Genomic DNA, 15,242 nt, shown 5'->3' with positions numbered 1-15,242 from the left:
TATTAAGATTATAAAAAAGATTATAAAGTAAGAACTTCTTACTGCCACGTACTGCATGTTAATGGCCAGGAGTGAACTCTGCAGGCTGCAGAGTTCTGTCTTTGTACTGCACTGCCATTGATATTCTCATTAGAGGGAAAGTGATTCACCCAAAGCAGGATGTCGACAACTTTGCTCTTGCCCACACACCTTCTTTAAACTAAGGGGTTTTTTACTGTCAAGGTCCCTCAGGATCTCAGTCAAGGTCCCTCAGTTTATGAGAAACTTCATGCAAGTTTAAAACCTACTCGAGTCTTTTCTTGGTGCAAGTACTTAAGGCTGGTTTCTTCAATTATTTAATTTCTACTTTCTACTAGCAATGACTGGCTTCATTTTTTCTACAGCTGTTTGGCTTTGTTGCACCTCTGAAACCCTGGTATTGCAGGGTTTTGGTTTGGGGTTTGTTGCTTGGGGATTTTTTTCTGAGGGTCACATCAAGGATAGCTCAGCATATTGAAAAGCAACATACTTAGCAGCTTATCTTCCCCCTCAGACACTGAATGAATAAAAAACAAATCTAGAAAGACATTTAATTCTGACACCTAATAGCATGCCAGGACCAGACACACACTACATACCTGATAAAGCAACAGCCACAATCAGGTGAAGGGCATGGTTTCAAAATGAAGGTTCTTGTAATGTTCTTGTTGTTGTAGAGCATCACAAAATATTAATAGGGACCAGTAAAGAAACAGTATCACTTCCATCAGGAAAATGAAAACCAAGTTCATTGCACAGTCACATGACTCCTGTCAAGAGCTTAATAGAGATTCCCTTTACTGATGGATCATGCTATATATAAGCAGATGGTCATGATTTTGGGTCCAAACTGTTGGATTTACATACAAAATGTCTTTGGATAGCAGGAAGAAGGTTGAATAGCTTTAAATTAAACAATAAAAGCATACTGTATTAAAAAAAAAAAAAGAAAAAATATGGAAGCAAGAGTAACAATATTATCTATATGAAAAGCTTAAAGCCTGCAGTTCTGGCAATGTTTTAAAGCTGAGTGAGATAATACATAGTTAAGATTACTCAAATAGAGTAAATTGAAAAATCAGTGGAGTCTTGCTGATTTATAGCAATAGAGCTTTGCTCTTATGCTCTTATGATTTTATTTTCGAGTAAAGATTTCAAATACATTCATTCAAAAATATTTAATAAGCTCTATCCATAAGCCTGTTTTGGATGGTTCTGGTTACACAGCTTGCATCTGAAATTTTCTGTAAGTAATACTTGGTTTTAACCTACTTTTCAGTCAAGCTGATGGAAACCTGCCTGCCTTGATTTACACCCTCAGAAGGACTTGTGTCATAAGATCACTCCTACCTACTGTTGTAACATGATCCTGATCTTACAGCTCCTAAAAGCACACACAAATGGAAAACCTCATGACAGTGTTGCCTACCTGATTGACTTCAGTCCTGAGCAGCAGTAGACACTGCTGTAGATACATACAGAGAGCTTTATGCCAATGAAAAACCATGTTATATTGATGCCTTTTGCTTCTCGGGATTAATGTGGTCCAGTGTGGATTTCTCCTGGATGCTTTTGCATCTAGATACTGATCCAGTTTTTGGTAGAAGCATTCAGAATGCAGTGTTTGAGAGCAGCATGGGCAATAGCACATGGAGTACTTGCCCTGGAGCTCATGGACCCGTTCAGTTGCCCTTGAATGACAAACTGATCCCCCAAGAGGGATGAATGGGAAGGCAGCCACACAACTGAGACAGAATAACCCTGCCCAGCATCCCTCTGCAGCTCATGGCTAAATACCACATGTTGTTGCAGAGAAAGGTTGCTTGTAGCATCTTATGTTCTCATACAGAGGATAAAACTATTTGCCTGCTGAAAATGTCCTCCCAAGCCTGAGCCTTGTGCCCTCATGAGAAGGGACAGTGCTCCCTACAGCTGCTGTTTTCATTTGGGTGGTTAAATTCCAAATGAATGTAAACTACTGGAGGGGAGCAGAGAAGCTGGAGTTTGTCCAGGTAAATATTGGCATGTAATAATTGCAAGTGAGCTTGTGTTTGCTTCTCTGGGAACGGTTCACGGAATTCATGTACAGGCTTTGCCTTAGCCACAGCTTAAATGTAGCTGTCTCAGGGGAAATATGGAGGTTATTTAATAGTGCCCAGCAATGACACAAAACAACTTAGGGCAGGAGGAGAAGGCACCATATTAAATTAAAACTGCACAAAGCAAAATTTAGGGAGACAGAATGTAATTATCCAGCTTGGACCCTAACCAAGGCACTGATGCTAACACCTTTATTATTAAAAAAAAAAAAAAAAGCCACAAGAGCCAGGAAAATCAAAAACAGACAAGACCTTGCTTTCAGTCTCTTTTCTGAAAGATGGCACCTCAAGTAGCACAGTGCCCATTAGCACTATGCCAGGGTATTGATTCAGTACCTACTAAGAAAGAAGAAGGCCACCCACTGAAGAACATGCATAATTAAAGCTAAAAAAATGAGCTGCTTTCTCTGTGAAATACAATGCTCTCATAGCAGTGTTTCCCCAGGAATACACCATCAGGGAAAAAAAATAGTTTGCACTTCACCTCCAAGGAATTTTGCAAAGGTCAAGCACTAGAGCCAGCTAGATGCATTATTTAGTGACTTGACCATTTTATTACTGAATATTTAATTAGGTTTTGTTTTACAATCAACTATTTCTATTCATGTTAAAAGAAGTTATCACTAAATCCCATTTTTACTGTGGTAGACAGTGAGACAGAGGCAGCCAAAGGAAACAAATATAACCAGCTGTCCTTGATGTTCAGCAGCTTCTAGTTCCTTTGGTAACTCCCACCTTCCAGTGATTTTCTCAGTGTTATTCTAGGAGATTGCAACAGAAATCTGTATCCTTATTGCTTCCCAGCAGTGTTCTGCAGAAGTACTCCAAATTACACTGTGAGTTCCTGAAGATACATCACCAAGTACTTGCAAGGTTCCCTGGGCATATGGGAATAGAGAAAGGAGAAAATGAGTTGAAGGCAGATGTGGTGGGAGTTTTGTATAGTTTACAACTGGGAGGAGTTTACAACTTTTGTATAGTTTACAACTGTATAGGAATACAGTTTTGTATTCTCTGTGCAAATTAGAGACACACAGACTGGAAGTGACCCATACATTTACCAGAGTTATGATTTCAGCCATGGACTCAGATTCAGTCTGGATGTAGCAATTTGCCCTTTACAGACTGGGTGTCTTCCTGAAGGAAAATCCAGAGATTTCCCCTTGATCAGAAGTGCCACAGTTGATTGTGAAATCATTTGGTCTGTGTTGAACAGAAGTCCTTTTCAGGCTGAAATTCAGTAAATCTGTATAAGATGGTTACTCAAATACATTTTTTACCTTTATTGGTCCATTGTGCTGTTTTGCTTAATGGGTAGACCTTGAGTTTTAGGAAAACAGACACAGAAGGTATAGATAGCCTATGTAAAATCTGCACATTGCCATTTATTTCATGTTTTAAAATATGGGCCCTATCCTTGAATGTTTGTGTGGTTTGGTTTGGGTTTTTTTGCTACTAGGATATTTCAACTTTCCTAGGTGCATGTTAAATTATTTGTAAGATTGAAACTGCAGAGCAGAGCCTGCCTTTTATGAATAAATATTATTAAGCACATTATCTAGTTATACTAAGTCCTCACAGGCAGCAGCTTCTACTGTATACATTTTCTATATAATATGCCCTTCAGAGCCTGTGCATTTGCCAATATGATTTTATGGGTATCTGTAGTAAGCTGGAACATTTGAGATTAATAAATTACATAGCAGCATTATTATGTGCAGGTTGTGTTTGCTCCACAGTTACAGCTGAGAATGACTTTCCACTGTAAACCCAAAAAACACAGCTGCCTTTTATAATCAGAAAAGCTCTATCCACTTCAAGTAAAAAGTCATAGCACACAGGACAGGAGAATAAGAGGCTCTGTCCTTGGGCCTCATCTTAAATGCAGAAGTCTATACTGAGTTGAAAGAATTTCAGAAAATAATAAATACAGCCATATCTGAGGACAAAATTCTGAAATTGAAAGTGTTTTTTGCAAACATAGATTTGCATGGGTCCTGCATGAGCAGGTCCTTAATACCATTAAGAACTCGTTTGAAAAACTACTGCAGTTTTCAAAATTTATGATTTATCATGGATGAAAGGTTTCTCTCCACAGGATGATTTCTCAACTTTTGGTAGCTCTTATGATCAGTGCTGAGCACTATTCAGATTCCTTACCTGTGGTGTCTGCATGAAAAGAAACATAAACTTTTAATCAATCTTCTTTATATACAGTCTTCCTTTGTTAATGAGCAGAAAAGGCTAGAATGCTTTTCTCTTAATCATATAGTAATTTCACTAATTCCAGCCTCCTTAGTGATCATACTACAAACCACAAAAAATGTATTTTAAATTTCTTATGAGACAAAAAGAATACTGGTCTTCATTAAGACCCCAGGCTCTACCCATTCTGATGAAGGATCATTAAAATGTGAGTGAATATGTCTGTAACCTTCTTGGCCAGTAGCACACAATTACTGCAGGTGTATAAAAAGAAAAAATAATGATCTGATGCTGCAGCATCACCAGTGCCAAAGATATGGATGTACACAGTGAGTCAAGATCCATTTTACAAGTTGTCAGCGCTGTGTTTGGAGCTTGGATGTGCAGGGGTTTCTGACAGCCAGGGACAAAAAGCAAGCATTGGTTCATAGCTGTGAATTGGGATAACTTAGCTGGAGTTTCATCCACAGTGGAGACTCTCTTGAGTCCTCCACAATGCCTCTGCTGTGGAGCTATTCTGCCACACCCAAAGACAGTGTGCAGGAAGCTCCCCAGCTATCAGTACTTTTCATCCCATGTTAGCACATGAAGGGTTGATAGTCTCAAAACTATGCTCTTCCTCATCTTAGCACCAAGCTATGCTCCAGCAGGTTCTAGCAAAGCCATCCACAGGGGACTGGGCTTTGAACCATAGCCAGCCACTCCTGCTGCTACATGGGATAGCCACAAAATGGCCCCTGAACTACAGGAGCAATGCTTTTATAAAAATCCTATGTAAGAAGATAGTAACAAAAATCATACCCTACATTCATGTACTGGCATTGCTGTAAAGGCTTCTTCATGATTTTTTTAAATTAAGTTCCTTTGCAAAAGTACTTGATGCAAAAAGGTCATATTTTGTTGAAGAGGTACCATCTCGGAAAAGGAGATAGATGAGGGTAAAGCCACATTGACCCTTCTGAATGATTGGCTTGGCATCATGTTCAGTATTTAAAGTAGGGGGAAGAAGGAGGAATGGAGGGATATTTAGAATTATGATCTTCATCTTCCCAAGCAGCTGCTGGGTGTGATGGAGCCCTGCTTCCCTGGGGATAGCTGATTACCTGCTTGCCCATGGGAAGTGTTACACTAATTCCATGGTTTTTCTTTCCTTGTTTGTGTGGCTTTTACTTTCCCTCTTAAATTGCTTATTTCTCAATCCATGGGTTTTCCAGCTTTTACCTATTCAATTGTTTCCCAATCCTGCTATTGCAAAGTGAGCAAGTGGCTGTTTGGGGCTTGGCTGCTGGCTGGGGTTAAACCAGGACAAGGTTTGTCTACCCTACCCAAAGAATAGCCCTGATTCAGCTAAAATTGCCACTCCCATAAAGAGGAAAATACTTTTTTCTGAGTCTTGGGATTTTGTTATTACTATTGATTTAATAATCACCTTTTTAGATACCGTGGCGACAAGAAAAAAAATTACAAAGGGGGTAGATAATAGGTAGTATCCAGTCCAGGATTTTATCTGATTTCTTTCAGTCTGTTGTAGAGTGATGCAGCAAGATAATAGTACTGACTTCAGTGCAACCCACTGTAATAGGGTGGAGAGTCAGAGTCAGTAACCTTCCCATGGTAGCTCTAGTGAACTCCAGTGTTCACTAAAAGAGGAGATCCATCCTTCTCTTCTTCCTGGTATTTTGTATCTTTTAGTTATGAGCAAAAGTGTAAAGGGCTTTGGTTGTCTTATTTTCCCAAAAGGAATGATTCTATAGAAAACATCCATTACTGCTTACTCTTTAACTAGATTTTATTCCCAAGTGCTGTGTAATCATTAAGTGAGGTTTAATTTAACAAGTGTGCTGCTCTTAGCACATTTTCACTTATGTAGTAGTAAATTAAGTATAACAGATTGTAACTGTTCTCTGTCATTTAGCAGTAAGTAAATCTTCCCATAAATATCTTTAAAACTAAACCAAGGTATTTTTATGGCACTTGCTCACCACTCGTTCTTATTTCTCATCACAGCTTAAACAATTTCCATTTCAAAGAAAAGATTATTTTTAATGCTGAGGTTCAAAATTTCAGTTCATTTGCTTTCTGGTTACTGGGAAGGAAACTGCACCACCTGAGGTATGTCTCACTTGGCCACCTCTGGCAGATGAGCAATGCTTTGATAACAGGGATGGAAACACTTCAGTGGCCTAAGTGAATTCGCTGGATCAATGAGGCATCCCTGCATTTCCACAGTGATTTCTTTCAGCATCTCACAGTTTCACACATTTATATCACAGATTTTGCTTTGGTAGTAATCAGCAGCAAAGTCTCTCAATGCTAAGGGCCAAATCCCAAAAACACAGTAACCAAACAAGAGCCTGATATTTAGAGAAGCACTCACCTTTTTATCTGCCTTCTGAGATTGGATTGTTAAGTCAAGCCTCTATGCTCATGTCTAAAGGGGGAAAACTTCTGAAAGACTGTCCTTATGTGACACTTCTCTCTGTCCCTATACAGACAGGGAATGACCATGATTAATTAGAATAGCTACTAAAATAATTTCTTGAGAACAATGATGATATTTAACTTCAATATTGTTTTCTCCAGGGCTTTGCCCTGATCCATTAGGATTGTGCACTTCAAAGGGAAAAAAATGGATCTGGCACTTACATTTATACTAGGCTGACATTATTGGTTTGCTGCCAAAGAGGCATATCACAGAGGCACCAGCTGAGGGATCTCAGCCACTGAACCTTGGTGCTAGCCTTACAAGAAATCACTTCAATGGTGACATGGACTATCTCTGTCCTACTTGTCCTTAAAGTTACAGAAATGCCATCTCAAGTTAAGTAAAATCACAGCTTTCTCATCTAGGTACATGACCCTTCAGAATCAAACTGATGCCATCAGCTTGTTTCACATTTCACAGCCTCAAGCAAAGTCTTAGAGGATGAAAATTTTGCTTATAAAAATTGTTCTCTATCCTTACTCTCTTATTACCCCCTGCATATCACAGACCTCTTCATAGGACATTATCCTTTCTCTGGAGTTTTCTATATTCTAGCTTCAGGTTTTTTGGTAGTTTGAATTTTTTTTAAGGGCAAAAACAAACATGACATTAAAAATAATTTTTATTCTTCTGACCTCAGGAAAATAATGGTATGCATTTTAAAATAGTTGAATTTTCATTTGAAGTCTGTTTAACCATTGTGGCCTCTGTCACTCAGAAATGTTCTTCCTGTTCTTCTTTGGCACCTCATTTTCTCTCAATTCATGGGGATTTTGGTCTCTAGCAGAAACCAGCAGAGAGCAAAATAGTTAAAAGAGGCTAGTGGAATTTGAGTTGCACAGGGGTGTTACATTAATTATTTTTCCAGTGAGTACATATGTTCTTCTAAATATACAGAGTGATGGCATTAGATGGGCAATAATCAGTGATTTCTCTCAGTAGTTTTAGCTGAATTGTGAAATAGAATTGTTCCCTGGAAGCTTATTTTCACTTGGCAAAAGGAAATACATTCATTAGTCATGCAACTGCAAAAGCAAAACAGAACAGGAATTCATCCAGCATTTTCAACACTACCATTTTTTAACATGTAGAAACTTTTATTTTCCTTTATATGCATCATCAAAACAAAGTCTTTCTTTTGGAACTTGGGAATTTTTTTGAGGGAGGATGTTTTGGAAGTGGCCCACTGTCACAAGAAAATTCAATAAATATTGCTGCATTTAGAACCTGGATTTCTGTCTGGGTGACTTGTATGTAGAACAGTTATGTGTCCACTCTTCTTAAGGATTTTATTTTGTCAATCCATGTTATTTAGATATTTATTATTTCAGTTCTTATGCTATTCTGAAAGTTGAGAGAAATATTTATAGAGCATGGTATTTTTACAAATGTAAATATTTTTCATTTGTAAACAGTACTCCTTAGAGCCCGTAGAGAAAGGCATGTGTGAGCAAGTCTAACACAAGTTATTTTACTCCTGCATCTCCATAACATAACCTTGTTCTCAGTTCATGTGAGGCCTCTGTTTGTCTTGTACCAGTGTATTAAACTTTGCCAGCAGAGATTTGATCTTTATTATGTTTATGTGGCTCTGCTTAAAGTTATAAAAGGGCAACTTCTTTAGGACAAATTTCTCTCAGTAGTGGTGCTTGTCTTACAGTATTTTGAGAGCATGTGTTTCCCTCTCAGTCTTTCATTGACAGCCATATGTCAGGGAGTGCTGCAAGCAGACAGCCCAGAGTCACTACAGGTGTCCTGGTGATAAGAGACTGTTATGACTCTGATTGTAAGAATATTTGAAATTTTCATCAGATATGTAGTATTAAAAGCATGCTGCATAAATTATGAAAAGAAAAATTGAAAGTAGCAGAGTTGTTTAACACCTTAAATAAAAGGACAAAAAATAGATGGATCAAAGAAGCCTAAAAAGCAGGTCTGTTTGCTCTTTTTTCATCAGATGTTACTTGGATCCCAGGGGGTTTCATTATCCAGATGGAAAGTACGGGGCTTGTTTATCAGAGAGCCAAGGCTTGCACTGAAATGACAGCCTGGTCTGCAATCCCCTGGGATGGTGTGGGCAGAGCCATGGGCACAGCTGAGCTCACTGACACCTCACCTTTGGCTGGGATCCTTGGAAACCCTGGTAGCACAAGTTCAAGACTTCACACTGAGTTTCCTCAGCCCTTCACTGAGAACAGGGCCTTTGACTGCAAACCCCTTTTGCCAGCCTTTGATTTCCTGTCTGCACCATGTGGCTGCTATCAGTTTACAAATACAGAAAAATTAAAATTGGTTTATGAACTGTTATTATTGTAACTGAGTCCTGCTATTAGCTAGGTCTAAATGCTTTTATATATTCCACACCTCTGTTGCCCTTTGAGATTTTTAACTGTTGTTTTCTTGTACATTAATAATTTCCTTGTATAATTGTTCCCAAGAGAATGAGCTGAAAGAATTATGAATTAATTTGCATCTTTTAATGTACTAATAAACTTTGCAAGTAGAAAATTCACTCCATCCAGGTGGAAACCAATCACTTTAAATCAAAGCTTACTGAATTTCAAACAGGTTTTTTTTTTGAGAAGTTGGAGAAGAACAGTGCTCTGCATGTTAAAAGTAATTAGAAAGCACAACAGCAATTTCAGACAAAGCCCCGGGTCATTTTTTTGCTGCAACATAGAGTTCACAGGCACTTAGGAAAATGAGTATTTGTTGTATTTAAACAAAATGAATAGCAATTTCTTGGAGGTTGAGAGGTCTCAGGCTGTAAATGTAGATTTCACACTTTCATTGAAAAATATTTTTAAACTGTTTTAGTGTTTTTTATTGTCTGATGTAAATAAATAATTCATGGTATAGCCTCTAAAACAGGGTTCAAGAAAAAGAAATGTTCTTTTATGTACAATTTATTCAAATAGAATTTTGAGTGAACAAAACATTCTATCTCGTATATTTATTTATAGACAAACAATGTCAGGTCCTTGTTCACCAAAGCACTCACCTTCATTTATCTCTGAGCACTTGAGGAACTAAAGCTCTTCTCCCAAGTAACTAAATAAACAAGTTCTGAGCATCTACTCTGAGTTTAATACATGGGAGTGTTACTCACATAGTTACTGTCAAGCTTAAGCTATTTATTGAACTGGTGATTTGACATCCATGTTTATTTACCTTCATGTATTGTAGCCTTGGTAAATCTGGGAACAGAAATGCATTCTCTAGCCTCCATTCTCCAAGTGAGACACAAAATATATAATTATATGATATATAATTTATATATAATATATAAATAAATATATAATGGAGAAGACAGGTCTTGATATCCAGCTTCTGATTTTGGAAGTTTATTTTAGTAGTTGATAACGTTAAGCATAAACATTTGACAGGGCAAAAGCCATTTGTTTAAATGGTTATAAATTGTAGAGGCCAGAATGAATCCCAGCTGGTTTGGGACACAAGGGACAGTGCAGAAGGGGGAAGGGACTGAGGAAGGACAGAGCGAAAGCAAGGATAAATCACGGCAGGTTTGGCAGCGGGCAGAAGAGCTCTGGAACTGTGGCCAAGGGGAGGCCAAGGGAACGTCACAAGAGGTGAGAAAAGGCCAGGTGGGCACATGCTGGGAAAGGAACAGGAGTTCGAGGAAATGGGGGTGCCAGGCCAAACAAGGGGTACTGCTAATAAGGCAGAGAGAGCTGTGCCTCTTCCCTGAGGCAGCAGATGCAGATTAGAGGCACAACTTCATCAGGATTACTGATATGGCAAAAAAATGTTCAATACAACCTGGATGATGATTCCTCTCAGAAAATAGAAAAACAGCATAGTTTCTAAAACCATGGCCTAAATATGAATGATCAAGAAACTGAATGCAGGAATTTTTCAGCAGATATGGATGTTTAGACTGTTTATCCCCCTTAGGGCTTTGAAGAACATAAGCTTCTTTACCAGCATAGCCTGTTACAACGTTCCTTTCTTTAGCATGTCCAAGAAGGAAAACATTTGTATTGACTGAAGAAACCTCCCAACAGAACCCGTGTCTCCCACAATGCTCCCAGGCACGCAAGTTTCCACACGTTCTACCTGAAAGAGTTTTTCTGTTGTAAGTTTGAAGTTTGCAGAGTGCTTGCAAAGCAACCTTGTGTGTGCTCAGAGCACTGTTTGTCATTAAAAGTACTGACAAGAGCAGAACACCCTAGCAGTATGAAAATACAGATTTTAAACAGTTGCTATTTTTATTATTTGAGATGTATTGTTTGACTTTTCAATCTGATGCAGAGACTGCAAACAGATCATTTGTTTTCCATTCTTACATGATTTTTATACAAATGGATATATATATATATATATATATTTTTTTTTTTTATGTCTGTAGTAATTAAAGGATATTCTTCCTGTGCTCAAAACAGCATTTTTACACACAAAAACATCCAGCTATCCTTTGAACAGCCCAGAAGACACTATTTGATGCCAGAAGGGTCTGCCATGATGGATAAATTTTATTTTAGCAACAGATAAAACATGTAAAATTCTTTATAGCAGGCAAACTTACTCCAATTCCAGACTGGAATTACTTTTGCTTAATGTAAATATATATGAAAGTCTTCAAAATATACAAGTTGCAGTACAAATTTCAGTGCAATGCTTCTTGAAATTAGCAAGGTGAAAATTTCACACCAGAAAGGAGGGAAGACACCTCAGAGCCAGCACAGTTCAGTACCACTGAAATGAGGCTGCTGTCTATTTGAGATGTTTTGAGATCTAGCCAAATAATGTAAGACCCTGACAATTATCACACCTGTAGAAAATAGGGACACTGCTTCATTCCTGGCACTAGATCTTGGTGTGCACAAATTCCTGCATGGAAGGATTTTTTCTTCCATGGCAAAGTAATACTCTATTTAATGACATTTTTTTCTTGCCAGGATTTAAGAAAGTCATCAGTACTGTCTCCCCAGACTTTCCTCCCCACTGCAGTGTTTAATGATATCTAAAGTAAGAACATGGTGCCTAATGAATATTCATTTGTCACATGAATACCAGCAACAGATTAAGTCCAAAAGTCCCCTGTAATCTGCTGGGAGAGATATGTGGAGTGCTGGAGTCAGCACAGCCAGAAAACCTTCTAAATATTTTTCTTCAGAGCTAATTTGAAAACTTCAATAGCAAAGTTTACCCTAAGGAGAAATGGTGCTAAGCACAGATTTATTTCTTCCCTGCTGATGAACACAGACATGTGAATGACTGAGATGTTTTTTTCTTGCAGGAGGGTGCCAGAGCTGCCAAGTTAAAAGTGTAAGCTTCAAAACTGGCATTGACCCTATTTATTAGCACAATAATGGGCTTGTTGTGGCTCCCGTGGCTTTCCAGCATTGCAGAGGGCTAAATGTAAGTGTGCTTTTGCTGTCAATGCAGGCAGCTGGCAAGGCAGGGTGTGTGGTTGAAAATACACCCCGTGGTGTCTCCTGGAAGATGCCAGCACTACTTGGGATCCTCACTTTCAGGGCAAGGCAACACAATCTCTTCAGGAACTATTTCCCTCTGAAACTTTATTTGTTGAAAACACATGATGTTTCTTTTACAGGACTTGTGGGGCAGAGACTGGACGAGTCCCTTTTGGAGTCAGCAGTCAGACCAGCTTTCCCCTTGGGCAAATCTCCATTGGAGTTGGAGACCACCATCCCTTAAGCCCTGGCATCAGCCATTTATGGGAATGTCACTGCTGGGAAGTAGCAGGGCTGGGAAGCAGGGGAAGAAGGGCTGTTTCTCACCTGGTTCCTGCCTGGAAGAGAGGCAGGGTTTGGAGCCTGACCTCAGGAAACTCAAGTCCCCTCATAATGGTATTTTCTGATTTTGCAGAATTTCTAATTAGAAGTTAACCCTCTAATATCAAACTCTATTTGACCTTCCCTAGAGAATAAGATTTCTAACACATGTAAAACATGTTGTTAAAAACATGGCCTATTGAAAAGAAAAACAAGTTTTCCTGTTTATACTTTTGATTACTGAGGAATTGTTCACCTATTTTCAAAAAACAGTATCTTCATGAGGTTTCTTTTTTATTACTGTTATTTTTGTTGCTTTGAAAATAACTTTTTTCACAACTGTTTACTGTTTTCCAAATACCTCTTATTGGTGCACATCAGTCCTAAAAAAAGCCAAAAATGCTTCAGATCCTTCAGGAATCATCAATACTTTATAGACTCATAGAATAGCTGAGTTTGGCAAAGACCTCTAGAGATGATCTAGGCCAACCCTGCTGCATAAGCAGCTTGCTTAGGACTATGTACAGTCAGCTTTTGAAAATCTCCATAGAAGGATTCCACAATGCTCTGAGCAACCCGTCCCACTGTTCAACCACCCTTACAGCAAAAAAAGAAAAAAATCTCTAAAAAAATTTTACTTAAAAGAAAAAGTCTTGTATTTCATTTTATGTCCATTGCCCATTGTCCTGTCACCAGAAATCACTGACAAGAGTATGGCTCCTTTGCTCCTTCCATCAGCTATTTACACACACCGATAAAGTGCCCTAAGCCTTTTCTTCTGGTGGAGCAGCCCCACCTTCCTCAGCCTGTCCTTGGCAGGCAATCGCCCCTGGGGACTCTCTCCGGTGTGCCTGCATCTTTCTGCCTCCAGCTGGACAGCCCCAGCCCGTGCCGGTGGATGTGCTCCTGCCCAAGTGCAGGCATTGCCCTCCTTTTGCTGAGGTGCATGACGTTCCTGTTCGCCCGGTTCTCTGGGCAGTCTTACCCCGGGATGGCAGCAGAACCACCTGGTGCAGCACCCATACCTGCGCACTCTGTGCCACTGCAAGCCAGCCAGGCCGAACAGAGGCACTGAACAGCACCAGAGCAGGGGGTCCTGCACGGAGCATTTGGCCACGGCCCCATGGAGGAGCAGCGCTCTGGAGCTCAAAAGCCAGCTTCCATGGGGGCATTTGGCTGCCATCTCCCTACCAGGCCTCTCTGTCCTGCTGTTATCCCTGCTCGTGTCGGCAGGAGCTCCAAGCACAGCTCGGCAGCTCTGCAGCATGACCGGGTGGCACAGGGACCAAAGTGCTGCCCCACAGAGAGGTGCAGGGACACCCCCAGGCAGGATCCAAGCTGCTGCTTCCAACCAAGAAACCCCTCGGCATTCAGAGGCTGCTGCTGCCCCGCTCACACAGATTTGGCCAGCTGGAGCTTTTACAGGTGTTCACCATCGAGGAGGAAATGATATCTCTTAGCAGGCAAATTTCTGTGAGAAGGCTTCTACAGCTGAGTTTGCTGCAGGGTGGGCCATGGGTAGGTTTGGGTTGCTTCTGACAAAATTACCTATTTAAGAAACAGCTTGGGGAAAAGCTGAGATGAGTATCTTATTTGTAAGTCTCAGGAGAGTTCTTTACATGATTATATGTTGTAGTAAAAGAGGAAAGTTTGATTCCTTGCATAAATTATTACTATTAATAACTTAATTATAAATTCAAATATTAATTATTATAATGAATCTTTTAGTACCTAACAATTATAGAGTGTTACAAACTCTGAAATAAGCACTACAAGTCTCTAAATAAACAAAGTACTCATGTCCTGAAACTGACTTTTTTTTTCTTGTGTTGTAGGAGACCTCACTACAATAGACACCAAAGCTCTGGATTTTCACTTACACCAACAGAAAGAAAACAAGTGTCAGAGTAAGTAAGAATCACATCTCAAACGCCAGTAAGTCTGGCCTCTTCTGATGGAATTTCCACCCTTCTGTCACATATTCTTCTGCTTCATTCTTCTAAATTCAAATTCTTCCTCATGATCTTACATGCTGGTGCACTTTCAGATCTCCTCCGTATCTGATCTCTCTTATGTTGACTTTCATTTTGTGAACTAGCAGGTCACTGTATTCCCTTTCTTACAGTTTAAACAATGAGGCTCTGAGATACAAAAAGGCTCATCACACAATTCTCAAAAGTGTACCTGTAACTCTCATTCTGTTTCTGGACTTAATTCTGTATTCAAGACATCATTTTTATTATATTTGTCTTTGATCCTGCTCAAGACCCTTCACAGTCTGTTTTACTTGGCAGTGCAGAACCATGGCCATATGCAGTGTTAAGGTTGAAAGAAACAACACAGATGTGGTGGAGTGGAGCTGGAAAGGGGCTCCCAAACCAAAATTTGGTATCAATTTGAGGATTTGATAGTCCAGGAAAGTGCTGCTCTGTCCTTACTAAATCTTAGTTTAGGATTAAACTTAGGAAAAATTTCAGCGTTCCATTTGGAGTGAGGCTGGAAGGAAGGTGCCAGAAGAGAAATAGTTCAGCCCAAAATGTAAAGTTTACCCGGGAAGGGCTGTGGAGCGCCCCTGCAAGGCCAGAATTAGAGCCGGCAGCATCCACTTCTGTAATTTACATACACAACCCTGCTTTTTGTGCTCACCCAGCACTTGAGCAGCTGCCTTAAAACACG

The 15,242-nt window shown here is 39.6% G+C and overlaps 1 long non-coding RNA gene across 1 annotated transcript in view; it reads left to right on the top strand.

Annotated features, from left to right (window-relative positions):
• Window positions 1-14,826, top strand: part of LOC144246566 (uncharacterized) — a 63,843-nt gene extending 49,017 nt beyond the window's left edge. Inside the window, exons 2-3 of the long non-coding RNA XR_013340224.2 lie at window positions 12,386-12,641; window positions 14,402-14,826. This is a non-coding gene — a long non-coding RNA (uncharacterized LOC144246566). The remainder of the gene's footprint in view (window positions 1-12,385; window positions 12,642-14,401) is intronic.
• The last annotated feature ends 416 nt before the right edge of the window (window positions 14,827-15,242 follow it).

The sequence above is a fragment of the Lonchura striata genome, chromosome 6, assembly GCF_050655825.1.
Source record: "Lonchura striata isolate lonStrDom1 chromosome 6, ASM5065582v1, whole genome shotgun sequence".
Taxonomy (NCBI): Eukaryota; Metazoa; Chordata; class Aves; order Passeriformes; family Estrildidae; genus Lonchura; species Lonchura striata.
The sequence above is the reverse complement of the archived record's forward strand: the minus strand, read 5'-3'. Positions and strand labels throughout refer to the sequence as shown.